This window comes from Coregonus clupeaformis, chromosome 12 (genome assembly GCF_020615455.1).
Source record: "Coregonus clupeaformis isolate EN_2021a chromosome 12, ASM2061545v1, whole genome shotgun sequence".
Lineage (NCBI taxonomy): Eukaryota > Metazoa > Chordata > Actinopteri > Salmoniformes > Salmonidae > Coregonus > Coregonus clupeaformis.
In genome coordinates, this window is record NC_059203.1 from 43,916,816 (window position 1) to 43,937,801 (window position 20,986).

Genomic DNA, 20,986 nt, shown 5'->3' on the forward strand with positions numbered 1-20,986 from the left:
CTTATTTCTACACTAGTCAGTCATTCTGAAATAGACTCTATACTCCCACTACTTGTTGTCTCTATCATGTTAAAATGGTATTAGCAGCCTTTTATGTACCTAGCATCACAGTGGAACAGGCACTGTAATGCCCAGTTAAGTTGTAGCCTAGAGCTGCAGGTTGATAGATTGTGTCAGTGGACACACACAAAAGAAAGCACCACCATACTGGCTTCAATGTTCCACTGATTATACGTATGGAGCTTACTATGGCCAGTCAAGTTATTATTTTGATAATCTTTCTCATTTGAAATAATAATGACCTAAACTCTCAAAATGATTCATGATGAACTAGATCAATCAATATCCAGTATCTAACACTGTATATGTCTCTAGGACAAGAAAAAGTTCAAAGCTATGACGCACTAATTTTAGAAGACATATTGAGCAAAACATTTGCCAGTACACATTTTTCTTGAGGTAAAAAAGAAATGGTACAGGTATTACTCATGTTGTAGTCCTAGCATAGATGGACAGCATATCATACTCTAGTCTACAATCAATATCTGTCCATCTTAAGTGTTGCGACTAGTGTGACTGTGACCAAGGCTGTGCTGTAGCAGCTGCCCACTGTAATCACCAGAAGGAAGTTCACCTCATGTGGTTAAGTGCTGGTTGCTAGGTGACTGTCCTGGGAATGAGGCACTCAGTTCCAGCTCCAGTCCTGAACAGTGTGTGAGGAAAACTGCCTGCCTGCCCTGCACCATGCACACAACCCTGCTGTCCAATCACCTACTGTACACACATTCTGTTGCCATAGGGATTTAAGGGGTCGCTTGCTTACTCACAAAACTACATAAATCATGTATTACAAACAGGATTTGGTCTCTGCTTCGACCTTGGCTGGAACACTTGGACACAGAGTTACTCAGGTGAAAGAAAAATGCTTCCTCATGAAAGAATTGCTGTCACCTGCTGTCACAGACCAACCTGACCTCTACCTTGATTAAAGACAAATGTCAGTGGTCACAGGTGTTTGATATACTGTGCCACCTCTGATAGGAGTGGGATGGCAGCAGAAGCGTTGCCATGGTCAACCAGAACCAAACATAACAAACTAAACATATAGAGCAAAGAGAACCCTCATCATGGAGCTGAGAAAATGTAGGTTGATGCATAACATCCTTTATAGTTAATCTCTCTCTCTGACACTGGCTGAGGCCTTCCATCTCCCCACCATGCTAGAGAGGATGGGTGCGTTCTTTAAGCTCGCCTTGCTTGTGCCCCAGCTGGGCAGGGATTTCACTTTAGGACGAATAGGATGGTCTAAAATGTGCCAATTCCGCCCACACTTTGCCCTGGGTGAAGTAAAATGAGTGCACCCAGCGGTTGAGCCGCGCTGCTCTCCCCACGCCCCACAATGTGACTGGAGCGCTGGTCTCATTTCTGGACGGAACACGCCACGGTATCTGTACTAATTAACCCAGATGTAGATATTAATAAGCAGCTGGTATGAAAGCGGGTCTAGACTCGAAGTGGGGCAATTTGAGAGGAGAGAGGCCTCATTTAAGTATGGTCACAGTAAAGCGGGACACAGTGGCCCCTCCCGTGGCAGGGGAATAAGACCAGTTACTATATTGAAATACCCTCCAGCCCTTCTTAATGGCTCACAGCTCTGGAGATTTGGCTCCAATGAAAAGCTGAAGATACCTTCAAGGGGGGCACTGTGTTGAAAGAATACAGAGAGAATATTAAAGTTGAGGGATGAAGACAAGATACCCATGACTTCTATGCTCTATATCTTTGAAGGTTAAATGGATGTGGGGATAATCTCTATTGACACAGAAATGTCTTTGCATACAACATTTTCAGCCAATCTATGAGCACACATGATTTGTATAATACAGGGTTTCCCAAACTCGGTCCTGGGGCCACCCCTGGGTGCAATTTCCCCCCCTTAACACTACACAGCTGACTCAAATGACCAACTAATCATCAAGCTTTGATTATTTGAATCAGCTGTGTAGTGCTATGGCAAAAAAAAAAATTGGGAAACCCTGGTATAATACATACCACTAAAAAGCCAGACCCGTCATTTACTGTAGTCAATATCAGACAGTTGATATAAAGATCTGGTAGATTAATATGCTGTCGGTGAGATGTCGGGCGAGGGCTTATAGGCCAGGCAGGGCACGATGAGACTTGGGAACTGAAGTTTTTTGATAGCTAGGTCTGGTGGGACGTGCCCCACATAGCACAAGTACTCTCTGACAGAGAGAGCTTTTAGCTGGTCTGCTCAACACAGATGGAGTTTATACTTTGTGACAGAAATGCTGGATCTCTATATGAGATCAGTGATGCCATCCAACAGAGGAGTTGGGGACAGTGAGATAGTGGGCAGTCTGACAGAACAGTGGGGGTCATCATAAAAGGGTCAATCCAGGATTTGAAAAACAACAAAGCGGTCACCGTTCTGGTAAACAGCTGAGGGATGGGCTGGAAAAATGTAACCACTCTCAAATTCATAGACAGAGCTATGGATGCAAGGACTGACCATCGATGAGATTTTAACCATGTTTTGAAGCAGTGCTTGTTTAGAATTACAGTATAACAAGCTTATATTTTGGGTTCTGATGGGGTACGAAAGTTGAACTAAGCTCATGAGGCATTTATAAGTTATATTACTCAAGAATCAATGGTTATATGAGTACAAAATGGAGCAATCCCAGATTGCCCCTTTAATCCAGATGGATGCCTCACTGGTACGCACCGGATGACTACACCAGCAGACTGTGTAGGTGGAGCAACTGATGTGTCATACAGATCCATCTTTATCTTCAATTATGGATGATGCTGTTAGCACAGAACTGACACACTGGGTGCAGGATTTAGAATGGGTACATTAGAATGGGAGAGTTGGATTCGACCAAAATAAAAGTGCAAAATGTATCTCGTTTCCAGTACAACATGACCACTTTAAGTTACAAAACATCAAGTTATAGACATTATATAAATAAACACAATCCTCTATCTAATTGTTGAGAACAGATATGTCCAGTGGCAGGAATTGGGCACAGTTCTAGGTACCACAGTGGCATGTTTTCCTCTGGAGGGTATCTGTCCCACTGGCCTCTGTCCCAGGGTCACTCTGAACCAACCTCTCCACAGAGGGTGTATTGCTATAGCCCCCTGAATAGTCGAATGTGAGCTCCTGAGGGGTGATGTCCCTGCCAGCGAACAGGGCCAGACTGGGCACCAGGGAGTGCACCCGGACAGGCACCATGAACAGGTTGGGCTGGCAGGAGTGGTTCAGAAAACGCCCCACATTCCCAACCACAGCAGGGTCCACAAAGTTATCACTGACTGGTCCCTTTCCAGCATACTCCCGCACAGCAATGATGTAGTTGTTATCCTCAGGCCCCTGAGCAAGCTCTCTGCGCCTGGCCTCCTCAAAGCCGATCACTTTCCCAGCGTACTCACACACAAAGGTCCCACAGTGGATGGGCTCCAGTGCTTGCACCCCCAAGCCCCTGTCCTCTGTGGGGTAGACACACAAGTTGAGCTCCAGGCCTCACTACAGCCACACAAGGCATTACACTCAAACACAGGCCTGCAGTAAAAATGTTCTGTATCCCTCTGGTCCTGGAGACAGCAATGGCTGTCGTATGTCTGTCCGTATGTCTGCAGGCAGGAGCAGCTCTCTGTCAGGCAGGAGTGGGCGTGGAAGAATCCAGGAAGAATCACCACACTGGGGTCTATGTCACATCCTGGCCCCTGGACGTTCTCTGGAGAATACTGAAACCAAAGAGACAGATGAAAAGGGGACTGAAGTTTTATAAGACACAAAGGTAATCAGACCAATAAAAAAAGAATAATAACAACCAGTCAAGGTATTGGCGCTGGAGGATTTAACTTGGTTAGAGGAGATAGGTACAGAGTAAAATCATCTTCAATCCCACATAGAAGTTTTTTTTTTAAAATCTCTAATAGCATCCAATCCAGCATAGCTATGCTTCTTTTAGTAAGCAGTGGTGCAAATCCTCAAAGAGAAAGACGTGTAAGAAAATTGTAAAGTGGGGCAGTTCCGCAGCTTTAGAAGTGAGTCTATTTTGGATTCTCTCTATTTCATCCAGAATGTCTAAATGATGTCAAGAGATGATATTGTGCTGCCACCAGCTGGCAGAAAATAGTTTAGACAGCCTGAATGAGGATCTACAGGTCACTGCCAAAATATAGGAAACACCAACATAGTGTCCACCATAACCCTCCAGAATGTCACGATCGTCGTAGGGAATAGACCAAGGCGCAGCGTGATGAACGAACATGTTTAAACTTTATTATCTTTAGTGATAATAGACAACAATAAACAAAACAAGAAACGACTCGTGAAGTCCACGGTAACAATGACCAACACGGAACAAGAACCCACAAACACAAAGGAAAACAGACAGTTTAAATATGGCTCCCAATCAGAGACAACCAACGACAGCTGACACTCGTTGCCTCTGATTGGGAGTCACTCTGGCCAACATAGAAATAAACACAACAGAAAGAACACACCCTGGCTCAACATATAGAGTCCCAGAGCCAGGGTGTGACAGTACCCCCCCCTAAAGGCGCGGACTGCGACCGCGCCTCAACTTGAACAAAACAGGGGAGGGCTGGGTGGGCATTTCTCCTCGGCGGCGGTTCTGGCTCCGGCCTTGCCCACCACCCTCCAATAAACCCCCCATAGCGCCCCTGGTCCAGTCTGGCCCCGCTGGCTGGAGCTGAACTGGACGCAGCAGGAGCGGTTAGCTTCAGCTCCGTAGTGGAGCAGTTGACCGGTACCTTACCAGGCACCGGTGACCCAGGCACGGGTTGTGCTGGACTGACGACGCGCACCCCTGGCTTGGTGCGTGGAGGAGGAACGGGCCTTACCAGGCTGACGACGCACACCCCTGGCTTGGTGCGTGGAGGAGGAACGGGCCTTACCAGGCTGACGACTCGCACCCCTGGCTTAGTGCGAGTAGCAGGAACAGGCCGGGCCGGGCTGGCGACGCGCACCCCTGGCTTGGTGCGTGGAGCCGGAACGGGCCGGACCGGGCTGACGATGCGCACCCCTGGCTTGGTGCGTGGAGTAGGAACAGGCCGGACCGGGCTGACGACTCGCACCCCTGGCTTGGTGCGTGGAGTAGGGACAGGCCGGACCGGGCTGGCGACGCACACCGTAGGCTTGGTGCGTGGAGCAGGGACAGGCCGAACCGGGCTGTGGAGACGGATAGGAGACCTGGAGTGAAGAGTGGCCACAACCCGTCCTGGCTGAATGCCTACCCTCACACACTCTGTGTGAGGCATCCGCACAGGACGTACAGGGCTGTGTACCCGTACTGGCATAACAGCACGTGACACTGGAGCAGGATATCCGGGACCGCGGAGAGGCATTGGAGACCACGAGCGTTGAGCCGGCACACTCCGTCCTGGCTGCATACCCCCCTTCGCACGACACGTGCGGGGTGCTCGCACAGGACGTACAGGACTATGCCGGACCACTCGTGGCACAGTACGCCGCTCCGCATACCGCGGAACCTGCCCCGTCCCATGCTGCCATGCCTGAGTAGGGGAAGTTGGTTCCGCTCTCCATCCAGCCTCCGCCAACCTGCCTTCTGGCCCCCCTAACCCGGTGGCCTCCTCTCCAAATCGCCCTGTGGCAGCCTCCTGCTGCCCAGCCGCCCATGCCATGTGCCCCCCCCTAAAACATTTTTTGGGTTGCCTCTCGTCCGTCCGACGATGACACTGCTGACGCCGCTGCTCCTCTCTCGCCAGGGCCTTAATCCTAGCCCAAGGTCCTTTGCCCCCGAGTATGTCCTCCCAGGACCACGATTTGCCCACCTGGGCCATCGCCAACCTCTCCATCTCCTTTCCCGGCGCTTCCTCCCATGTCCAGTCCAAGATCTGCCCCTGGACACGCTGCTTGGTCCTTGTAAGGTGGGTTCTTCTGTCACGATCGTCGTAGGGAATAGACCAAGGCGCAGCGTGATGAACGAACATGTTTAAACTTTATTATCTTTAGTGATAATAAACAAGAAACGACTCGTGAAGTCCACGGTAACAATGACCAACACGGAACAAGAACCCACAAACACAAAGGGAAAACAGACAGTTTAAATATGGCTCCCAATCAGAGACAACCAACGACTGCTGACACTCGTTGCCTCTGATTGGGAGTCACTCTGGCCAACATAGAAATAAACACAACAGAAAGAACACACCCTGGCTCAACATATAGAGTCCCAGAGCCAGGGTGTGACACAGAACAGCTTCAATGCGCCTTGGCACAGATTCTACAAGTGTCTGGAACTCTATTGGAGGGATGCGACACCATTATTCCACGAGAAATTGCATCATTTGGTGTTTTGTTGATGGTGGTGGAAAATGCCGTCCAAGGTGCCACTCCAGAATCTGGAGCGGGGGGTTCTACTAAACTATATGGAATTGTTTTAAGAAGGTCATACCAAGGATCATTTTGCTATTTGACTTTGAAGTTTAAGACCCCTTGAAGTATAAAAAATATATATAAAAGCAGTAGAATGGCCTTACTGAAGAGCTCAGTGACTTTCAACGTGGCACCGTCATAGGATGCCACCTTTCCAACAAGTCAGTTCGTCACATTTCTGCCGTGCTAGAGCTGCCCCAGTCAACTGTAAATGCTGTTATTGTGAAGTGGAAACGTCTAGGAGCATCAAAGGCTCAATTGGGAAGTGCGAGGCCACACAAGTTCACAGAACGGGACCAGCAAATGCTGAAGTGTGTAGGGTATAAAAAACGTCTGTCCTCGGTTGCAACACTCACTACTGAGTTCCAAACTGCCTCTGGGAGCAACAAGAACTGTTCTTTGGGAGCTTCATGAAATGGGTTTCCATGACCGGGCAGCCACACACAAACCAAGCCAAGTGCCGGCTGGCGTGGCGTAAAACTCACCGCCATTGGACTCTGGAGCACTGGAAACGTGTTCTCTGGAGTGATGAATCAAGCTTCACCATCTGGCAGTCTGACGGACGAATCTGGGTTTGGCGGATGCCAGGAGAACGCTACCTGCCCCAATGCATAGTGGCAACTGTAAAGTTTGGTGGAGGAGGAATAATGGTCTGGGGCTGTTTTTCAAGGTTCGGGCTAGGCCCCTTAGTTCCAGTGAAGGGAAATCTTAACACTACAGCATACAATTACATTCTAGACGATTCTGTGCTTCCAACTTTGTGGCAACAGTTTGGGGAAGGCCCTTTCCTGTTTCAGAATGACAATGCCCCCGTGCACAAAGCAAGGTCCATACAGAAATGGTTTATCGAGATCTGTGTGGAAGAACTTGACTGGCTTGCACAGAGCCCTGACCTCAACCCCATCGAACACCTTTGGGATGAATTGGAACGCCGACTGCGAGCCAGGCCTAATTGCCCAACATCAGTGCCCGACCTCACTAAAGTCCCCGCAGCAATGTTCCTACATCTAATGGAAAGCCTTCCCAGAAGAGTGGAGGCTGTTATAGCAGCAAAGGTGGTACCAACTCCATATTAATGCCCATGATTTTGGAATGAGATGTTCGACGAGCAAGTGTTCACATACTTTTGGTCATGTAGTGTATCTCTAGTTTAAACTGACAGATTTGTATGGGAATTTTTAAAATATGCTAATTAGATTTATGCGGGGGCGTGGACATCAACCTTTGAGACTCACTGAGATCTCTTCTTCTAGCCATGATAGCCAGAATAATGGGCAACTGGGCATTTTTATCCATGACCGTAAGCATGATGGGATGTTAATTGCTTAATTAACTCAGGAACCACACCTGTGTGGAAGCACATGCTTTCAATATACGTTGTATCCACAGGAGGTTGGTGGCACCTTAATTGGGGAGGACGGGCGCGTGGTAATGGCTGGAGCGGAATCAGTGGAATAGTTTCCATGTGTTTGATGCCATTCCATTTGCGCTATTCCAACCATTATTATGAGCCATCCTCCCCTTAGCAGCCTCCACTGGTTGTATCCCTCATTTACACTAGTGTGTTTCCTATATTTTGGCAGCCTGTGTGTGAGATTAATTGAGAAATCATTACAAAGGGGAATTATTGTTTGTTATGTGTACTGTGGCCTCAATGGTTTTAACTTTATCTGGTATTTAAATTGTTGTGGAAGGGCAGCAGATCATTTATTTTTTAACAGGTCCTTGATTGTAGAGATTTATGACTTTTGTTTTATTGCGAAGAAGAAGCTAATTCTACTTGCTGCACCTTTGTTATTCCGCTTGAATAGAAAGAAAACTGCTTTTTCATTTACTTCAACCTGGCTCGCATCACAGAAAATTGTTTACACGTACCAATGCAAGAAGTACCAATAGTTTTAGTAGCCTATCACAATGCAGCATAGGCCAAGCAGCTATGCTTTATCCATATAAACAATTATAGATGTGACAAACGTACAGGTTATTGTTTCTGCTTGCTGGTATGGGCTAACCAGTCAGCTACCAACTAGCTAGCTACAATAAAGTGAATTACCTGAAATGCAGGATATTGTTCTTTGCTGACATTACCCTCTAGTAAAACTGGAATACAAATAAAAATAATCTCGATTTTGTCCATAATAATATCATGTATGCAGGCTATGCCCACACTGTATATGCGAGTTATTGGCTAGAGCCCACGTGCCAGAGTAGGCACACTCGCTATATACAGTGCCTTGCAAAAGTATTCATTTCCCTTGGCGTTTTTCATATTTTGTTGCATTACAACCTGTAATTTAAATGGATTTTTATTTGGATTTCATGTAATGGATATACACAAAATAGTGCAAATTGGTGAAGTGAAATAAAAACAATTAAGTGTTAAAAAAAAATCTACAGAAAAAATAACGGGAAAGTGCTGCGTTTACAGTATATGTAATCAACCCCTTTACTATAAAGCCCCTGAATAAAATCTGGTACAACCAATTATCTTCAGAAGTCATATAATTAGTTAAATAAAGTCCACCTGTGTGCAATCTAAGTGTCACGTGATCTGTCACATGATCTCAGTATATATACACCTGTTCTGAAAGACCCCAGAGCCTGCAACACCACTAAGCAAGGGGCACCACCAAGCAAGTGGCACTATGAAGACCAAGGAGCTCTCCAAACAGGTCAGAGACAAAGTTGTGGAGAAGTACAAATCAGGGTTGGGTTATAAACAAAATATCAGAAACTTTGAACATCCCATGGAGCACCATTAAATTCATTATTAAAAAATGGAAAGAATATGGCACCACAACAAACCTGCCAAGAGAGGGCCGCCCACCAAAACTCACGGACCAGGCAACAAAGAGACCAAAGATAACCCTGAAGGAGCTGCAAAGCTCCACAGCAGAGATTGGAGTATCTGTCCATAGGACCACTTTAAACTGTACACTCCACAGAGCTGGGCTTTACGGAACAGTGGACAGAAAAAAAGCCATTGCTTAAAGAAAAAATAAGCAAATACATTTGGTGTTTGCCAAAAGGCATGTGGGAGATTCCCCAAACATATGGAAGAAGGTATTCTGGTCAGATGAGAATAAAATTGAGCTTTTTGGCCATCAAGGAAAATGCTATGTCTGGTGCAAACCCAACACCTCTCATCACCCGAGAACAATGTTTTTCATTGGCAGGGACTGGGAAACTGGTCTGAATTGAAGGAATGATGGATGGCACTAAATACAGAGAAATTATTGAGGGAAAACTGTTTCAGTCTTCCAGAGATTTGTGACTGGGACAGAGGTTCACCCTCCAGCAGGACAATGACCCTAAGCATACTGCTAAAGCAACACTCAAGTGGTTTAAGGGGAAAGGGGAAACATTTAAATGTCTTGGAATGGCCTAGTCAAAGCCCAGACCTCAATCCAATTCAGAATCCGTAGTATGAATTAAAGAGTGCTGTACACCAGCGGAACCCATCCAACTTGAAGGAGCTGGAGCAGTTTTGCCTTGAAGAATGGGCAAAAATCCCAGTGGCTAGATGTGCCAAGCTTATAGAGACATACCCCTAGAGACTTGCAGCTGTAATTACTGCAAAGGGTGGCTCTACAAAGTATTGACTTTCGGGGGGTTAATAGTTATACACGCTCCAGTTTTCTGTTTTTTTTGTCTTATTTCTTGTTTGTTTCACACAAAAAAAGATGTACCATCTTCAAAGTGGTAGGCATGTTGTGTAAATCAAATGATACAAAAAAACCCAAAATCCATTTTAATTCCAGGTTGTAAGGCAACAAAATAGGAAAAATGCCAAGGGGGGTGAATACTTTCGCAAGCCACTGTAACACCACATTTTTTGTGAGAAAACCATCTGTAGAGTTAAAGAAAATGTATTCGTATTTTTTATTCGGTACATAGGAATTTAACCGTCAAATATATTTTGATGTGCACTATGTCATCACGCACAGACTTCTATCCGCAACACATCAATTTGATGGAAACACATCTCTGGTAAAATGCGCCTATTTTATTTATGCAGATTTTAGGATACTCACATGAATATCTGTTGGCAATTGGATGGAAACCTAGCTTTTGATGTCAGCCAATGGCTGTATATACAGTACCAGTCAAAAGTTTGGACACACCTACTCATTCCAGGGTTTTTCTTTATTTTTACTATTTTCTACATTGTAGAATAATAGTGAAGACATCAAACATATGAAATAACACATGTGGAATCATGTAGTAACCAAAAGAATGTTAAACAAATCAAAATATATGTTATTTTTGAGATTCTTCAAAGCAGCCACCCTTTGCCTTGATGACAGCTTTGCACACTCTTGGCATTCTCTCAACCAGCTTCATGAGGTAGTCACCTGGAATGCATTTCAATTAACAGGTGCGCCTTCTTAAAAGTTAATTTGTGGAATATCTTTCCTTAATGCGTTTGAGCCAATCAGTTGTGTTGTGACAAGGTAGGGGTGGTATACAGAAGATAGCCCTATTTGGTAAAAGACCAAGTCCATATTATGGCAAGGACAGTTCAAATAAGCAAAGAGAAACGACAGTCCATCATTACTTTAAGACATGAAGGTCAGTCAATCCGGAAAATGTCAAGAACTTTGAAAGTTTCTTCAAGTGCAGTTGCAAAAACCATCAAGCGCTATGATGAACCTGGCTCTCATGAGGACCGCCACAGGAAAGGAAGACCCAGAGTTACCTCTGCTGCAGAGGATAAGTTCATTAGAGTTAACTGCACCTCAGAAATTGCAGCCCAAATAAATGATTCACAGAGTTCAAGTAACAGACACAACTCAACATCAACTGTTCAGAGGAGACTGTGTGAATCAGGCCTTCATGGTCGAATTGCTGCAAAGAAACCACTACTAAAGCGTCTGCTAAATGACTAAAATGTAAACGTAAAGGACACCAATAATAAGAAGAGACTTACATGGGCCAAGAAACAAGAGCAATGGACATTAGACCGGTGGAAATCTGTCCTTTGGTCTGATGAGTCCAAATTGGAGATTATTGGTTCCAACTGCCGTGTCTTTGTGAAATGCAGAGTAGGTGAACGGATGATCTCCACATGTGTGGCTCCCACCTTGAAGCATGGAGGAGGAGGTGTTATGGTGTGGGGGTGCTTTGCTGCTGACACTGTCTGTGATTTATATAGAATTCAAGGCACACTGAACCAGCATGGCTTCCACAGCATTCTGCAGAGATACGCCATCCCATTTGGTTTGCGCTTAGTGGGACTATAATTTGTTTTCAACAGGACAATGACCCAACACACCTCCAGGCTGTGTAAGGGCTATTTGACCAAGAAGGAGAGTGATGGAGTGCTGCATCAGTTGACCTGGCCTCCACAATCACCTGACCTCAACCCAATTGAGATGCTTTGGGATGAGTTGGACCGCAGAGTGAAGGAAAAGCAGCCAAGTGCTCAGCATATGTGGGAACTCCTTCAAGACTGTTGGAAAAGCATTCCAGGTGAAGCTGGTTGAGAGAATGCTAAGAGTGTGCAAAGCTGTCATCAAGGCAAAGGGTGGCTACTTTGAAGAATCTAAAATCTAAAATATATTTTGATTTGTTTAACACTTTTTTGTTTACTGCATGATTCCATATGTGTTATTTCATAGTGTTGTTGTCTTCACTATTATTCTACAATGTTGGAAATAGTAAGAATAAAGAAAAACCCTTGAATGAGTAGGTGTGTCCAAACATTTGACTGGTACTGTATGTATGAACATCATGGGCGTGTTTGAGTGGTAAGCAAAAGTAGCCGACTGTAGATGGAAGTCGACAAGTAAAGTTGAGGCGGTACATATGCACTGACAGCAAGTCTTCGTCTTCTTCTTCTTTGGTATAATGGCGTTCGCAACAATTGGATGTGCATTCTGCCACCTACTGTGCGGGTGGATATTAAATATCCCAAAAAGGAAATAATGTGGAGTAAAAAAAAGATTCATACAAACTATAAAAAATAAATTTTAACTAAAACAAAATCAACCTGCTTTTCTGTTAAAATCCAAAACTCTAATCAGGTCCCTACACAGACTCAGAAGGATCCTGTGAGGGCGGGACATTTTCTGGCGTCAGTAGTCTTTGCAGTGCTTTTGCCGTGAAGTCTTGGAGCCCCATAAACCTCTTGGTTGCAGATACAGTATAATGATGTTCAGCTTCTTGGACTTCTTGGACACGTGCAATACAATTAATAACTGTGGCTATAAATGCTACAAAATCCACCTTCTTCACAATGAGTGTATCCAGATCACTTGATTGACGGAAAACATTTGCAACTGGTTGTGGTGCATCCACCGCCATATCTTCTTCAGCACTGTGGTCTGTTGCCCCTTCAACTCTCTTCACCGTCTCCACATAAGAGATCTGCTGTGCAACCCTGATCCTTGACACCTCAACCTCTTTCACCCTAGCAGGGCACTCAAGGAAGTCCGAAATATGATCCCCATCACAGTTGCATCCCCTTTCACTGCTATGCCGATGACACCCAGTTCTACATCAGCACCAAATCCCTCCTCAACCCACCTCTGACCCACATTGAATCCTGCCTCTGCAATAAAAACATGAATGCAAAAAAACTTCCTCAAACTCAGTGAAAGAACGGAACTCCTCCTCATAGGCACCAAATCCACCCTCACCAAAGCTGGCAACCTCACCCTCACCATTGACGACACCACTGTCTCTCCCTCCCCCACAAACACAACCTTGGTGTCATCCTGGACTCCACCCTCTCCTTTGACCACCACATAAGACAGACTGTCAAATCCTCATTCTTCACCTCCGCAACATTGCCAATGTCAGCTCCTCCCTCTCCCGTCCTGCCACTGAAACGCTCATACATGCATTAATCTCCTCCCGTCTTGACTACTGCAACTCACTACTCTTGGGATCAACTCAAGCTCCCTCCATAAGCTCCAAATGGTTCAAAACTCTGCAGCCCGGCTCCTGTCATGTGTGAACTTCCCTGGCTCTCTGTCTCCCAACGCATTGATTACAAAATCCTCCTTCTGACCTACAAAGCACCTTCACCACCTTGCCCCTCCCCCTTTACCTCTCAGACCTTCTTCTCACCTACCAACCAACACACGCACTCTGTTCCACCACAGCAGGCAACCTTGTCATCCCCAGGTCGATGCTCCAGAGCTTCGGCGACAGGGCCTTCTCCAGGTTTGCTCCTAGGCTCTGGTACTCCCTCCCTCCAGCCATCCGTGACTCTGAGTCCATCACCATCTTTCAGTCCCTCCTAAAGCAACACCTCTTTGACAAGGCCTACCCTTAAGTCCCTCCTAAATTGAATTTGTTTGATGACAACAATATGACAGACAAGACACATTGTAGGCTATTACATGGGACACAACATTACAGTAACATCTAGATAAATACATTGTCACAAGTAGGATATTTCATTTATTTATGTTAGACATTTGGATCACATGTAATTAGATTTTATTTTATTTTTATTTTATTTAACTAGGCAAGTCAGTTAAGAACAAATTCTTATTTACAATGACGGCCTACCAAAAGGCAAAAGGCCTCATAGGGGACAGGGGCTGGGATAAAAAAAAAAGTAAGGATAAAGACGTATTTAAACTCTAAATAGTCATCCACCCAAAACAGTAAACATGCATTGATAATAACCAATGATTGGTGGCAACATCAACCATTTATGAGCATGTAGTGCCTTTTGCTTCCAAAAAAACAGAAGAAGGTTGTCTTCCACAATGCTTTGGTTCCGACTTGAAGTTGCAGTTGGTGAGTAGAAACTGCAGAACTGTCCAGTCGACTGCAGTCAAAAGTTCATGACCTTTGATCACATTGTGTTGTAAAGGTCATGCAGTTGACATGTTGTCACAAGTCAGACCATTTTTATACCCATAATGCAACACACTTTGAAAGGCGGTGTCCAACATCCGCTTGAACACGCCCAATGTCAACATAGAAAGGGCACTACAACAGTCCAAGAAGAGAGACTTACTGAGAGTCTATGATGAATGTTTTACAATGTCGCCGCCTAGCGGCCTTCTAGCAAAAGAACACAGTCGCACTTCTGCAATTTTTGCAGTAGGTGGCACTATGAGACTTTACAAAGAGAACCACTTACAGCCAGAACATCATGTAATGAATCACTGACTCATGATAAAAAGAAAAGTGTGTGTGTGTGTGTGTGTGTGTGTGTGTGTGTGTGTGTGTGTGTGTGTGTGTGTGTGTGTGTGTGTGTGTGTGTGTGTGTGTGTGTGTGTGTGTGTATGAGACATTAGAATTCAGGTAGTGTAGACCAAATAAAAAACATGGCCATATGAGGTGACAGTGTCCTTTGGTTCCCACATCATAAGAGCACAAACAAGCATTGTTGGAAGTGGAACCCAGCTAGAGAGTGAGGTGGACAGCAGCCTTTCACACCCGTGAGTATGGAGCGAGGACCCTCTCTTCCACTCCAACAGGGGGACGCCTGGCACAATGTAGCTTTGGAAGCCACCCCTGTTACCTTGGAGATAACGATACACCAAATGGACAACAATGGAAGCCTCCTGCCAGTGACATAATCCATCCTGTAATGATGGGGCTTTGGAAGCACCGTGCTCCATCTGTTCCTTAGACCCATGGGGAGGGGAAAGGAAATGGAGAAGGAAACCATACCATACTAAAAAATATTATAGTATATACTGTAGTGTTTTTGCAGACTAAAATGTAGTATTTATTGTAGTATATAGGAGTATACTGTAGTATTTACTGTTAACTATAGTATAAATACTGAAGTAAAAGAAAACTGTGGTATATACTACAGTAATCAATGTAGTGTTTTTGCATATTGTAGTATACTGTAGTATTTACTGTAGTTTTTTACAGACTGCAATATACTGTAGTATTTACAGTAGTGTTTTTGCAGACATTATTGTAGTATTTACTATAGTGTTTCTGTTTTATTATCTTTGACATAGAAGTGGAGGCTTTCTCCGTGAGGAAACCTACTGGAGAAATACTAAAAGAGCAAATGTTTCACAACCTGTAGGTAGGTAAGACTGGGGTCTGAACGGATAGTTCAGAGCTTCTGCTCTTTTCTATTAACCTTTATTTAACTAGGCAAGTCAGTTAAGAACAAATTCTTATTTACAATGACAGCCTACACCGGCCAAGCCAGGACGACGATGGGCCAATTGTGCGCCGCCCTATTGGCCGGTTGTGATACAGTCTGGAATCGAACCAGGGGGTCTGTAGTGACGCCTCAAGCACTGAGATGCAGTGCCTTAGACCGCTGCGCCACTCGGTAACCTGTATGTAACAAAATATGGTCTCTACTTGGCATGTAGGTTTTTCACTTATGGGTGGCACAAATTGGGACATGGGGAGAGGAATGGGCATATGCAAATTATATACTGTAGTATTTACTATAGTAAAATAAAAGTGTAGTGCTTTTGCGGACTGCAGTGTTTTTGCTGACATTACTGTACTATTTACTACAGTGTTTTTTTTGTTGTTGCCAATAATACTGTAGTTTTTACTATAGTATTCTACAATATACTACAGTTTACTACAGAATTCTATAGTAAGTAATGTAGTATTCTATAGTAAACAGTTGTATTTTTTCATGTGTGGATCTCCCTCAGTCACTATCCTTTCCTTACCAATATCGTGTGATATTGCTGGGAGGATACTGTCCTTCAAACAAACAACGTCGTCATCAGGATTTCCTTCAAGTTAGCTTTTTGTATAAAGGCATAGATGTTGGGCAGGATGCACATTTCATATTTCTAGTCAGATGTTTTGTTAGAAAGTGATTTATTGTCAGGGGACATTTTGGCAGTTTTCAGCTCAACCTGTAATATGGTATGATGTTGTTTTCATGTTCTCATATATACAGTAATAGATACAGAGGCTTATTCTCAGGTGGCGGAAGGAAGCAGATGGGTAGAGGTCACATTGCTGGCTGGCATTTCAGCTGCACACACAACTGACCCTTTGTCATCTTCCTCTGAGAATACCCCCTATCCTCTTTCCTTTACAATGTCCTTGTGCAAAAACTCATTTTGTCATTTTGAATTCTACTGGATTCTACTGTAAGCAGAAGTATTGCAGTTAGGGCATTAAAGAGGACACTGGATGCTCAACAACAACATTTATCTTTTAGGGAAACTAACTTTAGATATGGGTAGAGCTCCGCGTAGAGTATTGATGGCTGTCATGCAATGATGATTAATTGATCGATGAGCGCAAGTCTGTCCAGTCAGGAAAATACAAATATATTAAAAATGACATCTCCCATCAGCACTTTGTCCTCTTACTGCGTGCCCCTGCCTCCCTGTCTGCTGAAAATAAGCAAACAGTACAGGATTAAATAGGATTTAGCTAGACTATATTACATTCTACCCACACACAGCTTGAAGTGTCTCTCTGGATTCCCCCAGTGCTGTAAACTCAAACAAAGTCTACACAAATATATTACATTTACCAATGGAAGTTTGCTATCCAATACAAAAGAGGAAGAAAAATATGCGTAAGAGGGAATGTGTTTTTGATTGGATTTCCCAGTTGGAAAACGGTTCCAAAATGTACCAGAAGTACCAGCTTGTTTTTCTCAATGAGGGTCTCTACATGATTAATATGACTTGACAATGTGTGGCTCTCATGAAGCACATCCATTTCCTCCTGTTCTCTTAATGACAGAGCTTGTTGGGGGATCTTTAATTAACTACTTTGTCTTTTGGATTTAATGAGAAGACAACAACACAGAAGACAATTGGTTGGACAGCCAATGAACCAAAAGCATGATAGACCACGTCCTTTGGGGAAACTATCAACAACACCCCAGTGCTCTCTCTGCTCCTGTGTTTATTGGCTTCTCTTCAAATTGCCAGTGATGCTGCTCTCAGCTAGTAAGGAAAGTTGCTCGGTGGCATGCTGCTCACTGTCTAATTTGACTTTGGAGAACAAAGAACATTTCAAATGCTCCCCCCGTCTCCCTTCGTTAGCCTGAGTGGGCTTGATTACTAGGACTCTCCCCGTGCCAATTCCCCAGGCCTCTCAAAGGGGCCTGCCATCATGGTTCTCATAGTTCATCAAAGGCCATGGACCTACTGCCAATGAAACAAAGAGGGACACAGCTTCTGGAAAAAACATTAGGGAGGTTGCCAAACAAGCAAAAATGGGGAAAGTAAAGCTAAAAAAAAGAAAACAAAGAAACAAAGAAAGTATAAGTACCCACATGAAAAAGTACTATAGTATACTATGATATAAATACTGTAGTATTAATATATTTACAGTACCTTCGTAAAGTATTCAGACCCCTTGACCTTTTTCACATTTTGTTAGGTTAGTCTTATTCTAAAATTGATTACATTGTTTTTTCCCTCATCAATCTACACACAATACCCCATAATGACAAAGCATAAACAGGTTTTTAGAAATGTTTGCTAATTTATTACAAATATTTACTCAGTACTTTGTTGAAGCACGTTTGGCAGCGATTACAGCCTCGAGTCTTCTTGGGTATGATGCTACAAGCATGGCACACCTGTATTTGGGGATTTCCTCCCATTATTCTCTGCAGATCCTCTCAAGCTCTGTCAGGTTGGATGGGGAGCGTTGCTGCACAGCTATTTTCAGGTCTCTCCAGAGATGTTCGAGTCCTAGCTGGGCCACTCAATGACATTCAGAGACTTGTCCCAAAGCCACTCCTGCGTTGTCTTGGCTGTGTGCTTAGGGTCATTGTCCTGTTGGAAAGTGAACCTTCGCCCCAGTCTGAGGTCCTGAGCACTTTGGAGCAGGTTTTCATCAAGGATCTCTCTGTACTTTGCTCTGTTCATCTTTGCCCCGATCCTGACTAGTCTCCCAGTCCCTGCCGCTGAAAAACGTTGTCATTATGGGGTATTGTGTGTAGATTACTAAGGATTTTTATTTATTTAATACATTTTAGAATAAGGCTGTAACATAACAAAATGTGAAAAAATCAAGGGGTCTGAATACTTCCCGAAGGCACAGTATATACTATAGTATTCACTGTAGTGTTTTTGCGGACTTACATTTACATTTTAGTCATTTAGGAGACGCTCTTACTGCTCTTTTGCAGACATGACTGTAGTATACTGTAGTATTGACAGTTTACTATAATATAAATACAGTATTATTACTATAGTTTAAAAAACTATAGTATATACTGTACATATTCTATAGTAATTACTGTAGTGTTTTGCAGACGTTACTGTATTTACTATAGTGTTTTTGTTGTATTATCTTTGACATAGAAGTGGGGTCTTTCTCCATGAGAAAACCTACTGGTCAAATACAAAAAAAATGACATTTTCCATAACCTGTAGGTAGGTAGTACTGGAGTCTGAACGGATCGAATCCACTGCTAAACTGCTTCTGCTCTTTTCTATAACTTGGAGTAAGTAAATTAAAGAGACTTGGGCCTTGTAGGGATAACTCAGGGCTTCCTGCCCTTTTCTACCCCTCTTCTCAGTGTCTGTCCAGTGGAGAGTGAGGTTTGGCAAGGGACAAGGGGGAGGGGGGTTGGAGTTCTCCTTTTGTCTTCTGTGACTTGATTTTAGTTAAAACAGACTTTATCGGATAATTAAATGTAGCCTAAAGAAGAAAAACAAATAAGATACAAATAAAAAGAGGTGGGAGGGATAGGATAGGGATTACGAACCCGGATTAGGGTAAGGGTTTAGGTTTGGGGTGTAGGGAATAGGATACGGACCCGGTTTAGGTTAAGCGTTTGGGTTGGGGGATCATAAGGGGTCTTAAAACTCAAAATCAAACAGCAAAATGATCCTTGGTATGACATTCTTAAAACAATTCCATATTGCTTAGTAGTACACCGGTGTTTGTCTTCTCATGAAAACGTATGTTGCGTCCGAACGGTTTGGACTACATGCTATCATGACTCCTCTGTGGAAAGATGAGACTCTTACAAACACGTACATGTCAGTTGTTTTTGCCTCACAACTGTTGATGTTCTACCAACCCCATGGGACTCGTCTGAAGTCGGTACTGCCTATCTGCCAACTTCTGTCTGTAGTGTCCAAACAGTTTGGGCTACAAACTAATATCACCCCTCTATGGAAAGGTGAGACTCTCACGAACACTTAACATGTCGGTTGTTTTGCCTCAAGACACGTCTGAAGGTAGCCCGGTACCAGTAAAAAAAATATGGACGTATATATGGAAGTAGTTTAGTGCCTAAAAAAGGGGTTAAATAGGGGTATAAAAACAAAATTAATAATAATTTCCTGATCTTTCTTATATCTCTTAGATATAGGACAGACACTTCAAAACAAACTTCCTTTAGATGTATTTTTTGACAATCTGCTTTTCCATGTATGAATCTGTTATTCAATGTGTTTATATGGGCAGTAAGGCCAAATTCAAAGCTAAATTCAAAGTTACATCAAATATATATATTTCTAAGATATTTTTGTTATACCTAAAGGGGTCCTAAAATTCAGAATCAAATAGCTTAATGATCCTTGGTATGACCATCTTAAAACAATTTAATATGTTAGCTTAGTAGAACCCGCCCCCCAGGCTTACACTCTAGGGGTTAAAATGTGTTTAATCCACTTAAAATGTTATGGATAAAATACCAGTGGGTGTAAAATGAGTTTTAAAAGTGGATAAAAGTTGTGAAATGGTAATAACACAATAATAGGATGAATTTGTTAAAACTTGATAAAACTCTTGGAGGGTTTTGTTGTTCCTCTTGAATCATCGGTTTCAAATATGTATTTTCAGCCGACCAAGAACAGCCATCCCCTCCTCTGTGGTCATTAGCCCTGCCAGTTTGTGTGAGTATTGATTATTTGTATGTTTAGGGAGCCTGATTTTGGACTGTCTGGAACTTTGATATTTGTCTGGAAGCGGCATTGCACCAGGCTGGGGCAGCATACTCGAACAGGGGCCTGATATAGCTTTGGTATACTCTGATGGCTGTTCTGGGGTCTGCACCTCCTTTTTTCCTGCACATTATCATTTTACATTTTAGTCATTTAGCAGACGCTTGTAACCAGAGCGACTTACAGTTAGTGAGTGCATTCATTTTTTTCATACTGGCCCCCCGTGGGAAACGAACCCACAACCCTGGCGTTGCAAGCGCCATGCTCTACCAACTGAGCTACCTTGGACCTGTGGTTTAGACGTTATCTCCCTTCCTTCTCCAGGTTCTCAATATGGGTGCTAGAGTGCCTTCCAAAAGTGTTCATCCCCCTTGCCGTTTTTCCTATTTTGTTGCATTACAACCTGTAATTTAAATGGATTTTTATTTGGATTTCATGTAATGGACATAAGAAGTGAAATGAAAAAAATTGCTTGTTTCAAAAAATAAATAACGGAAAAGTGGTGCATGCATATGTATTTACCCCCTTTGCTATGAAGCCCCTAAATAAGATCTGGTGCAATCAATTACCTTCAGAAGTCACATAATTAGTTAAATAAATTCCACCTGTGTGCAATCTAAGTGGCACATGATCTCAGTATATATACACCTGTTCTGAAAGGCCCCAGAGCCTGCAACACCACTAAGCAAGGGGCACC

The 20,986-nt window shown here is 43.6% G+C and overlaps 1 non-coding gene and 1 pseudogene across 1 annotated transcript; both read right to left on the minus strand.

Annotated features, from left to right (window-relative positions):
- Positions 1 to 3,010: 3,010 nt before the first annotated feature.
- The window catches only part of LOC121578480, a 50,717-nt pseudogene continuing 32,741 nt past the window's right edge, over positions 3,011 to 20,986 (minus strand).
- On the minus strand, positions 15,401 to 15,455 carry LOC121578829. Its single transcript, XR_006002833.1, has one exon. It is a non-coding gene; the product is annotated as a U7 small nuclear RNA (small nuclear RNA).